The sequence below is a fragment of the Felis catus genome, chromosome B3 (assembly GCF_018350175.1).
Source record: "Felis catus isolate Fca126 chromosome B3, F.catus_Fca126_mat1.0, whole genome shotgun sequence".
NCBI classification, from domain to species: Eukaryota; Metazoa; Chordata; class Mammalia; order Carnivora; family Felidae; genus Felis; species Felis catus.
Window position 1 is genome coordinate 45,095,974 of NC_058373.1, and position 12,595 is coordinate 45,108,568.

At 39.5% G+C, this 12,595-nt stretch overlaps 1 protein-coding gene across 1 annotated transcript in view; it reads right to left on the reverse strand.

Moving 5' to 3' along the window:
- The window catches only part of GCNT3 (glucosaminyl (N-acetyl) transferase 3, mucin type), a 110,688-nt gene that overhangs the window by 5,034 nt on the left and 93,059 nt on the right, over positions 1 to 12,595 (reverse strand). The window contains exons 4-5 of the transcript XR_006599183.1: positions 12,371 to 12,453; positions 1,786 to 2,012 (exon numbers count right to left, since the gene is read on the reverse strand). The gene's annotated coding sequence lies outside the window, so the exon portion shown is untranslated. The remainder of the gene's footprint in view (positions 1 to 1,785; positions 2,013 to 12,370; positions 12,454 to 12,595) is intronic.

Genomic DNA, 12,595 nt, shown 5'->3' on the forward strand with positions numbered 1-12,595 from the left:
CCAAACTAAAAAACCTAACTACATAAAATAAGTCTTTACAGGACATTAAATTATTTCTTAAACTGGCCATATTGGTCATACTTCATACATTTTAAAATCATCTACATCTTAACGATAGATTTTTCTTTCCAGTACACAAAGTTCTCCTGTTTGTCAAGCTAGGCATGTATAATAAGAATATGACTTTTCCAAAATATCAGAGGGAGAAGGTCAGGCACTGGGTAGTTAAGTACCCGAAATTTAGTAGCTGACTATAGCTGAATCAAGACCAACTATTTTTAATAACGATCTGACACTTTATCATTTAGGGAGGGTAGGCTCTTGCCAGCCTTATCCTGTGGTCAGCTGCATTTCCACCTTAGTTTAAAGGTGGAAGTGCAGCTACCCTGGGATGAAAAATTACCTTCTTCTCTAAAAGATAAAGCTGCTGAGAGATAATAGAGTTGGCAGTGATCTTCAGCAAAATAGCTTTTTATAAACCTATTAAAATGTTAAATAGGTCTTTGTATTACACATAGTTCTCTTTATTCATTTGTAGAAGCACATTATGTAACAGGTGTCATTAAGCAACCAGTGCTCAAGTCTGATCTATTTAGCAGCACAGACTTTTGTTTGTAAAATAATAGCTATAACATAACTAACGTTATTATGGGTGAGACCAAGTGCTCTGTTACATATATTCCACTGGATGATCTTCACAACAACCCCAGAAGACCTCTGTTCCTTTTTTACACGTTAACAAATTGAAACTCAACCTCTCTAAATTACCAAAAGTTAACGGAATTAGGATTTTTCTTAATTGCAGTTAATCAAAACCAAACCTTTTTACTTTGGAGGTTACACATAATGGTTAGGGGACAAGTATGTTGATAGTAAACAGTGGTTGTAGAAATTTCGAGTTCTTTTTTGAGAGAGAGAGGGCACAAGTGAGCTAGAGACAGAATTCCCAGGAGGGGTGGGGCAGGGGGGAGTGGGGGAGAGAGAGAGAGAAGCAGGACCCCAGCTCACCCAATGTGGGACTCGAACTCACAAACCATGAGATCATGACCTGAGGCGAAGTCAGATGCCTAATGACTGAGCCCCTCAGGGGCCCAGAAATTTCTAGTTCTTAAGGAGTAAGTCATGATTAAAAAAATTTTTTTTGTTAGTAATAGTCACTGAGATGTTACAGAAAGAAATATAGGGCTAGAGTTCTGTACCTGTTTGGGAATTCAAAATTCTGTAAATGATATCAATAGATATCCAAGAGATAAGAGAAGCAGCATATGCACCCTGGGTGAGGAGTTTGTTGTAAGATACTGTTGACTGGCCTGACCTACTAACTGGAGCAACAATAACTTGCACCCTCTGGGTGCTTCTGCCGGATGACCTCAGCATGTCAGTGTAAGCCTTGCTCTCACATGGACGCTAACTTTTATTTTCACACCCCATTCTAGTAATCTATTCCAGCATTCCCTTCCGAACCTTCCCTACCAACCATCGTAGTCTGCTCCAGTCAAGTTTCCTTACGTTGTTTCCTCCATTTTTCATGGCTTTCCTTTTAAAAATCAAAATCCTACCCATCCTTCAAAACTTAAACCCAGTTGTGTCTCTGAGTATATAGCCCATACTGATCTCCTCTGACAAAGGAGCCCTTTAAAGACATGAAAAAACATAAGACACAGGAAGAACATGGTCCATTTCTGTACTCAATCCAGGTAACTGGTATGGAACGCCTGGGGTTCAGATTTCATTCCCCCCAGTTTAAGTCAGTTCTTATACTTCAGTTATAGTCACCATACACACCTCTGCTTTGCCCAGGCAGGAGATCAGTAGTCCTAGGTCACATGTCCTGTCAGTTCTGGTTACTTGCATACACATCACACAGTTGATTCTTTTATTGCAGTGTAGGTGTTCTAATGCTCCCACAGTGGTACTCAGACTTTACTGGAATTACTAAAGGGTCACAGCAAGAACTCAAGCCACTTTGTCCTTTCCCAGCTGGCCATGGGCTCCAGTGATAGTAAGCTTGTCTGTCAATGTGAAAGAAGAAAAAAATCCATTAGTTTTTCTACTACTAGGACAAAAAGCTGGGCTTTTGTAATAATGTAAAATCAGTCCACTATAGATGATGCATTACTAAATGCTATTTTAACACCCTAATAGGAAAGAGTACCCTCTCTGCATTTACTGCCAGATTGGTTGCTGTTTGGCTGGTTTGTTGTGATCTATCTACAGCTAATTTTGGAAAAGTGAGTATCTCTTGGTAGACATCAATCACAGTGTGAAAGTAGGTTGCCTTCAGTTTTGAGTGGATAATTAAATGCTACTAAGGGTAAATTTTTGAAAGTTGATGTACATGTATTTGAATGTGTGTGTGTGTGTGTGTGTGTGTGTGTGTGTGTGTGTGTATATATATATATATATATATATATATATATATATATATATGATGGGAAGCCATTATTTGTAGCAGAGTTACAAAATTTGGACTTAACAAAACAGCACATGGTAAGGGAAAGTGGAAGATACAGTTGACATGGTAGACTGCAAGCAGAATACCAGAGGTCTTGAAAGCTGAGCAAATTATTTATTTATTTATTTATTATTTTATTTTTTTAAATTTACATCCAAATTAGCATATAGTGCAACAATGATTTCTGGAGTAGATTCCTTAGTGCTCCTTACCCATTTAGCCCATCCCCCCTCCCACAACCCAAGTAGCCCTCAGTTTGTTCTCCATATTTATGAGTCTCTTCTGTTTGTCCCCCCCCCCCTGTTTTTATACTAAAGTCCTCATATGAGTGAAGTCATATGATTCTTGTCTTTCTCTAATTTCACTTAGCATAATACCCTCCAATACCCTCCAGTTCCATATACCCTCCAGTAGTTGGAAATGGCAAGATTTCGTTCTTTTTGATTGCCAAGTAATACTCCATTGTATATATATATACCACATCTTCTTTATCCACTCATCCACCGATGGACATTTGGGTTCTTTCCATATTTTAGCCATTGTTGCTAGTGCTGCTATAAACATGGGGGTGCATGTGTCCCTTCGAAACAGCACACCTGTATCCCTTGGATAAATACCTAGTAGTGCAATTGCTGGGTGGTAGGGTAGTTCTATTTTTAGTTTTTTGAGGAACCTCCAGACTGTTTTCCAGAGTGGCTACACCAGCTTGCATTCCCAGAGCAAGGAAATACAGCACCTTTAATGGGCTTTGGGTGGGGGGAGACATACGAAACAAAGCTAAAATAATGCAGGGAAGATAGACAAGTATCCTGGCAGGAGTTAAAATTTAGCCTAGAAGATTAATTGTGGGAATGACAGAGCCCCAGACCAGGGAAATTTCACTGAAAAAAAGTCAATGGAGCTGGGAGTTCAGGGTATTAAATACATGGACATCTCTTGACCTGCTGGCCAAGATGCCCACCCTTGGTCCCGTGATGAGGTTCACAGATCAGAGACTTCAAAGGTGATGGAAACTTCAAGATCAACCAATAAACCTATCCTCATCCAGTGCACCAGAAAGACAAGATCCAGATAGGGGTCCACTTCTCCAAGACCAAAAAGCCTGAAGGGGGAGTATAAAGCCCCAAAGCTGTAAAACTAAATGAAAATACAAGCGGTCCTTCATAGCATTGCTTTAAGTCCTTACCACTACACATGTAAGAGCACAATACATGGAGCTGTCCAAGTGAGAACGCAATAAATCATAATCCATGCCTGCTACTAAAATACTTTCGAATGAAACTCTATGATGCCTGGCACTGCAAAAACTAAGGAGGGAAGTGATCGGGGCTGGGAGAAGAGGAGGAGAGACCCTAATAAAACAAAATTAAGGTTAGTAATAGGTAAATGGGATTCATGATACTCACCTCACTGTTTGAATATATGTTAGAAATTTTCTTAAAAGAGTTCTTGGGTTTTTATCTTAATGCCTGTAATGTGTGGCATTTGTCCTAAAATATATTTAGGGCTTGTTTTTTTACTATGGTTTTCTCTGTCCACATTATCTTACTATCATGGCATATGGGACCCACATAGCTGTCTCATAACTCAGTTTCAGTTGCTTAATACAATGATTGCCATTTTTTTCTGGAGACTTTCAGGACCCTCCAGTAGATTTTAAAGACTTTGTCAATCCATTCTGAAAATGCCCTCTAATTTGGTGAAAACTCATCCAGTTTTGTTTTGTTTTTTTTAATGCTGTGGTAATACTAGAACCTTATTTTCCTAGTACATAGGTAGATAGACTTTCCACGGGGTTTAGGGCAAGGCATTTCACTTTATAATAGGTGTAGGAATGTGTCAACATGCAGCAAAGAATTTAGTAGGATTAGCTCAAGAGCACTGTGCAGAAAGACTATGTGAACCCTTAAAGTTCTGTTCCAGGAGAAATTGGCTTCAAAATTGGTTCCTTTGCCCCTAGGCAGAGATTGGAGATTATTCTTTACACTTTTAGAATGCATGGGTAAGTACCAAACCTTTGTCTAAGTTAAGGGAGTGGACACACATGCTCTATGTTTTTCGCCCTATGATTTTTATTCATTCTGTTTTCCAAGATGAAGTGCCACCAAACACCCAAATAGCCAAAACAATCTTGAGAAAGAAGAGCTAGAGACATTATGTTCCCTGACGTCAAATGATATTAACAAAGCTATAATAATCAAAACAGTATGGTATTGGCATAGGAAGAGACACATGAATCAATGGAACAGAGATCCCAGAAATAAACCCACGCATATATGTCCCAACTAATTCATGACCAAAGAGCCAAGAATATACCCATGGGGAAAAGACAGTCTCTTTAATAACTCGTGTTGAGAAAACTGAACAGCTTCAGCAAAAGAATGAAACTCAACCACTATCTTCTACCATACACGAAAATGAGCTCAGGGGTGCCTGGCTGGCTCAGTTGGTACAGTGCAACTCTTGATCTCAGGGTTATGAATTCAGGTCCCACGTTGGGTGTAGGAAATACTTAAATCTTTAAAAAAAAAAAAAAAAAAAAGGCTCAAAATGGATTAAAGACTTGAATGTAAGACCTGAAACCATGAAACTCCTAGAAGAACACAGGTGGTAAGCTCCTTGGCATCAGTCTTCATGATTTTTTTTTGGATCTAACTTCAAAGGCAACAAAAGCAAAAACAAACAAGTAGCCCTGTACAAACCAAAAAAACCTGCACAGCAAAGGAAACCATCAATGAAATGAAAAGGCAACCTACTGAATGGGAGAAAATATTTGCAAATCATGTATCTGATAAGATGTTAACACTCAAAATATATTACCAACTCCTACAACTCAATAGAAAACAGTCTAATTAAAAAATAAGGATTTCAAATAGATATTTTTCCAAAGAAGACATACAAATGCTAGCAGGTACATGAAAAGGAGCTCAATATCACTAATATCAGGGAAATGCAAATCAAAACCACAATGAGATACCATACCTCAAACCTGTTAGAATGGCTGGTATCAGCAAGACAGGAATTAAGTGTTAGGATGTGGAGAACTCATGTGCACCATTGGTGATCATATAAATTGGTACAGCCACTATGGAAAACCATATGAAAATTCCTCAAAACATTAAAAATAGAACTACCATACGATCCAGCAATTCCACTTCTGGCTATTTCTCCAAAGGAAACAAAGTCACTATCTTGAAAAGATATCTGCATGCCTATGTTCTTGCAGCATTATTTATAATAACTGAGACATTGAAATGACCTGTGTCTGTCATTAGATGAAGACAATGTGATATATATAAATACATACACAATGGAATATTATTCAGGCATAAAAAAGAAGGAAATTCTGCCATTTGTGACAAGATAGATAGATACATCTTGAGAGTTATACTAAGTGAAAAAGAAAGCACATTCTGTATGATCTCACTTTTATGTGGAATCTTTAAAAAAAAAAATTTGATACAGAGAATAGATCAGTGTTTGCCAGGGGCAGGGACTAGACTTGGGTGGACAAAATGGTTGAAGATGGTCAAAAGGTACAAACTTCCAGTTATAAGTAAGTCCTAGGGATGTAATGTCCCAGATGGTGACCATATATGTATTACATATTTGAAAGTTGCTAAGAGAAAAATCATAAAAGTTCTTATCACGAGAAAATACATGTGTAACTGTGTGGTGATGGAAAGTAGAGATCAGAGTTTAGGGACAGTGAGGTAATTGGAAGTAAGCAGAATTCCAGAAAGGAATCAATATAGTGTCTTCACTGTGTCTTCACTGAGTACTTGGCTGCATATAGGTAGAATGACACTCTACAGGATCAAGCAAGAAGTGATTTAGGTTATGAGGTTAGTTGCAAACAGCAATTCCCAGAGCTCACAGAGGGTGAAGAGCCAGAGTGAAGAGTCCTCAGTAATCACCCAGGGTATTAAGTAGAGGGGGATCATGCCTTTCGTAGTAACCATAAAATATCCCTGGAGTAAGGGGCGCCTGGGTGGCTCAGCTGGTTAAGCGTCCAACTCAGTTTCAGCTCAGGTCATGATCTTGTGGTTTCATGAGTTCGAGCCCCGCATCAGGCTCTTAGCTGACAGTGCTGAGCCTGCTTGAGATTCTCTCTCTCCTCTCTCTCTGCCCCTCCCCCACTCACACTGTCTCTGTGTCTCTCAAAATAAATAAATAAAACTTAAAAAAATATATTAAAAAAAATATATCCCCTGGAGTGAAGGCCACTTTAGCTTAGACCCACCCTAGCAAAGATGCTTTAAATACAAGATTCAAAGGGATCAAACTGATCCACAAATAATTGCTAAAACAAAGCCTGACACTGCTAAGTAAACAAAATCCAGTTCCTCAATGATGTAACAGTCATAATGTCCTGCACCTATCTAATTAAAGAATTAGTAGACATGTTAAGAAGCAGAAAAATGTGACCCATAACTAAAAGAAAGAGTAGTCTATAGGAAAAGACCCAGACATGGCAGTGATGAAAGCCAGCAGACAAGGATGTTAAGACAGCTAATTTTGTACAAGTATTAAAAACATGAAAAAAATTTAAAATATTTTTAAATAACCAAAGTGGGATAGAAATAAAAAATAACTATATATGCAGTGAAATATTGGATAAATTAACAGATTAGACACTGCAAAAGAAAAGTTCAGTGAAATTGAAGACCTAGCAATAAAATCTATCCAGAATACAGCATTTTCTTTTTGTCACATAGAAAAATGAACAAATAATGGCCAATTTTTTTTCAGATTTGAGGAAAGCCCTAAACTGACAGAGTGAAGAAGTTTGATAAACTCAAAACAGGATAATGATGCACTCCATAATCTAACTGCCGAAAAACAGGAAAAGACATTCTTTAAATAGGGTAAAAAACACCTTATTACCACAGAAACAGATAACAAATTCCACCGACTTCTTAAAAACCATGTAGCTCAAAACAAAACCTTAAGTGTTGAGGACCACCTCACACCCATTACGATGGCTACTATCAAAACAAAACTAACAAAATACAAGTGTTGGTGAGGATGTAGAGAAAATGCAGCCCTTGTGTACAAGTGACCATAAAATGGTACAGCTACTATGGAAAACATGGCAGTCCCTCAAAAATTTTCAACTAGAATTACTCTATGATCCAGCCTTCCTACTTCTGGGTATATACCAAAACTAAATGAAAGCAGAGACCGAAAGAAATATTTGTACACCAGTGTTCACAACAGCATTATTCGTAAGAGTCAAAAGGTTGAAGCAACACAAGTGTCTATTGATGAACGAATGGATAAACAAAATGTTACATACACATACAATGCAATATCATTCAGCCTTTAAAAAAGTCTCACACATGCTACAACATGGATGAAACTTGAGGATATTATGCTAAGTGAAAGATAAGCACCAATACCCTATGGTCCCACTTACATGAGGGACCTACAACAGTCAAACTTAGACAGAATGGTGGCTGCCAGGGGTTGGGGTTGGGAGGATTTAGTTGTTTAACGGGTACAGAGTTTTTTTTGCAAGACGAAAAAAGTTCTGGGAGATTGGTTGCAAAACAACATGAAGCATAATGAATTGTACACTTTACAATGGCTGACATGGTCAACTTAATGTTAGGTATATTTTGCCAACAGGTTTTTGGGTTTTTTTAGCCTTTTCCATTTCCCATGTCTCCGAATTCCTGTACCACCCTACTTAGTACTGAATTATCTTCTTGTCTTGACAAGCTGTAGGACCCCTGAGGAAAAGAACTATGTCTTCAGCTTGTCTTGGGGGCCCTGATAATACCTGTCTAGAGGAAGTGTATCAGTCAGTGTCTAATCAGTGAAACAGAAACCACATTAAGTATTTCAAACAGGGTGCGTGGGTGGCTCAGTCAGTTGAGCGTCCAACTCTTGATTTCAGCTCAGGTCATGATCTCATGGTTTGGGAATTCAAGCCCTGTGTGGGGCTCTTCGGTGATAGCATGGAGCCTGTTTCGGCTCTTATGTCTCTCTCTGTCTCTCTGCCCCTCCCCCACTTGTTCTCTGTATCTCTCTCAAATAAAAATAAACTTTAGAAAAAATTTAGGAGCACCTGAGTGGCTTAGTCGGTTAAGCATCCCACTATGGCTCAGGTCATGATGTTACCGTTTGTGAATCTGAGCCCCATGTAGGGCTCTCTACTGTCACCACGGAGCCTCTGTCTTCCTCTCTGTCTGACCGTCCCCCATTCATGCACATTCCCTCTCTCAAAAACAAGTTATCTTTTAAATTTTTTTTAGAAAGTGTTTCAAACACAAGAAATGTAATATAGGGAGTTTGTTACAAAGGTCTTCAAAGGGCTGGAGGAGCAAAGGAGGAATGAGTGTATCTAAAGAATACTAAGGAAACAGCTACTATTCCTATGGCCAGAAGAAGCAAAAAGGAAAATCCTCAGACCCACAGTCACTATCGCTGAGGCTGCTACTGTGGAACCAAGCAGCCAAGAGCCTACAGTCATCAGCCACAGCTGCCACTGTGCTGGTGCACTCCAGCTTCTGCAGCTGGAGTACCGCAGCCAGTACCGTTGCTTGTGACACCACTGGAAGATGGGTTCTTCCCCCCCAGTATCCCAGTAGTGCCTCTCACAGGTCAGACTTAGAGAAATCCAGCTGCAGAGTCTAGGGAAATGTAGCTTGTGGATCTCCCGCCACAACAGTGAAGAGGAAAAAATATAGAAGAGTTAATATGGAGCTGGAGGAGGAGTACCCAGGTGGCTCAGTTGGTTAAGCTTCCAACTTTGGCTCAGGTCATGATCTCGTGGTTCGTGAGCCCAAACCCTGCATCAGGCTCTGTGCTGACAGCTCAGAGCCTGGAGCCTGCTTCAGATTCTCTATCTCCCTCTCTCTCTGCCCCTCCCCTGCTTGTGTTCTCTCTCTCTCTCTCTCTCTCTCTCTCTCTCTCTCTCTCTCTCTCTCTCTCTCTCTCTCTCTCAAAGCATAAATATAGAGAGAGAGAGCTGAAGGAACAGACAATATCCAGCACCCTCCTTTAACTACTCTGCCTGTACACCCATCCTCTTGCCTCTTCTGAGATTTATACACAACAAACTTTTCTTGTACAAAGTACACTTAATCTCTCCCCCCAAAGAAAGACAAAACATCCCACCAGTCACTATGAACATCTGGATGATGAGAATTTTAGTTGAGACAATCCCCCTGGAGGATATTTTATCATCTTGAGTCTCAATTATAAATCAGTCACCACCAAAGCTTTTATATTTAACAGAAGAGACAGGGAAGGTGATTAACAAGTGAAAATATGTAGGAAAGCAACAGCTGGCATTGTCCTCATTGTTATAAATCATATGGCTATCTCTCACCTTGTTTTCACAGCCCAGATCATTTTCTTGTTGCCCTCAGCATCTTAGCTGGCTGGGTTTTTTTTTTTTACCTAGTGAGGAGATCCTACCCTTCATTCCCGAAGTATCTAAGTCCTTACTGATTCTTCCTTCGGTGAGTTACTGTAGCCTTCTATTAACTTTGAACAGCTGAACGTAGAAGCACTACGGAAGCACTCCAGAGAGTGCCCTCCATTGCTTAGCAACAGCCATATTTCCCTTGACAATTGAGACCAAGCACCCCAGTCAATACAGTAACCCCTTACTTTTCCCCTTGGTTCAGTGGCACAAGCACCCTAAATGCCCAAGTGCAAGTCACACTTTCCAGTTCATGGACAGCACTGTTGGTTTCCTAATGGACACATTCCTCCCTTGGGACTCAACCAGCAGATCCCAAAGTTTCAAGTACAGAAGCCAAAATTCTGTGAGTGGGGTTATTAGATGTATTATTGAGAAGAGTCATTCTTCCTATTCCCCAAGCCCTGCTTGATTCCTGGATCCTTTGATTCAGTGGACAACTCACTAGCAAAGAGCATTCCTAATGCCCAAATTGTAGTTTATAAATACCATTCACACTTTTAAAACAACAACAACAAAACCCACCTCCTTGGAGAATGGCTAATTAAAGGTAAGGGATGAGAAATATAGAGAACTCGGAAAGGCTTCTTGTTTCAGAAAATAAGGCACTTATCAGAAATTCCTGGAGTCAAGTCAAAAAGACAGAGCTTTGGGGATTTTAAAGCCTAACTTTAAAGGGCTCTCACTAGCTTTAGCAGGCTGCATAATGGCCACCAATGATATCAGGTCCTAATCTTTGAAAGATGTGTTTCCTTATACTGCAAAAATTTTGCAAATGTGACTAAGGATTTTGAAATGGAGAGAACACGGGATAGTCAGGGTGTGTCCTAAATGCAGTCATACATCTCTTTTATGAGAGGGATGCATAAGAAGATTTGAGACACAGAAGAGAAAGCCATATGACCACAGAGGTTGAGGTTGGAGTAATGTGGCTACAAGCCAAGGATGGCTGGCAGGTACCAGAAGGTAGAAGAGGCAAGGACCACCTTCACCCCTACAGCCTTCACAGGGGTCACAGCCTTGCCAACACCTGGATTTTAACCCAGTGAAACTGATTTTGGGTTTCTGGCCTCCAGGATTGTGAAACAATAAAATTTCTGTTATTTACAGCCACCAAATTTGTGACAATTTGCTACAGTAGCCACAGGAAAATAATACACTAGCCAAAAATGGAGCATTTCAAGCATCAAAATAATTGAAGTGCATCACAGCATATAAAGTATGTTTTTAAACCACAGGTTCAAAATGATACCAACACCTTCCCTATGTATGTAAATTTGCTTCTAGCTAAACTGTTCAGTGTTCTAAAAGCTGATAATGGGAAATAACTGTACCTCACTGGAATAATAGAGTTATGAAAAATTTGTACTTTATAAAAATGTGAAGGATTTGTAGAATTAAGAGGTTTCCATTTTACAATTCATTATGAAATAATATCAACCATCATCAATGACTGCTAAAACGATTAGGTCGAAAGGTTATGGGGAATTTATAATCATGCTGACAACGTCCAAACCACACAGTTCAGTCCCATCATTTTAAAACACACACACACACACACACACACACACACACACACACACACAAAACGATGTTATGTACCTCCTGCTGGGATACAACAGGAAATACAAAATACCAACCATGATATTTTCTTGGCAAAATTTCAAAACTGGATCAGTCTCCCCCAGATCCAAATACCAGTTTATAAGAAATATTGGGGGAGAGAAATATGTTAAATGAAAGAACTGATAGGATCCTATAAGCAGAATCCACAATGTGAGGGAAAATGTAGAGGGAAAAGACCTACCTTGTTCAACAAATTGCCAAAAAGACCAAAAAGGAGGAAGGGGAAATTTATAATTAAAGATTTGAGAGAGTTCAAATGTTACCGTTTCTGTAAACCTTTAATAGACTCCTTGAAATAGAACAAATCCCTCACTTCAAAGCAATCCCAACACATCAAGAACTTGACACTCCACTATGCCCCTTTTCCCTATTCCAGGTTCCCCCCTCCCCTTCCACCTTACTCAGATTCAGTTCCATGGTCATTATGATCACTCTCTCGCACATAACATAAGCTCCTTTGCCCCCTCTCATACTTGCTTGGGTAGATCACACACCCGAGTAAATCCTACTCTGTATGCCTGTCCTCTAGCAGCTGAATGTGGATGAATAGCTGATTTCTTTTTAGACTCACCCTCCTTAATGTCACTGGAACCTTAATGCTGCCTGGCAGTTTTTTCCCCTTGGTCTGGCTTCTTTTCCAGTTTCCAATTTGAAACAATTATACCTTTTCCTCTTTCCAAACACCTCCAAAATCTCCTCCATCCTCATCTGATAAAGTCATCTTGCTCGATATTTCACTGAACTAAATAAGGGTAATAAGAGAACTTCCAAGACATCTAAATGACTAATAAACATATGAAAAGCTACGACACATGCGAATTAAAACTGTACAACCTGGTACCACTACCACTCACCAGAACGGTTAAAATGACAGTAGAAATACAGGCATTCCTCAGACATTTTGTGGCTCGGGCCCCAGACCACTGCAGTGAAACAGCTATCACAAAAAAACAAGTCAAATTAATTTGTTGGTCGTCCAGTGCATATAAAAGTTACAATTATGCTACACTGTGGTCTATGGTGTGTGCAATAGCATTATGCCTTAAAAAAAAAAAAAAAGAATACAGACCTTAATTTGA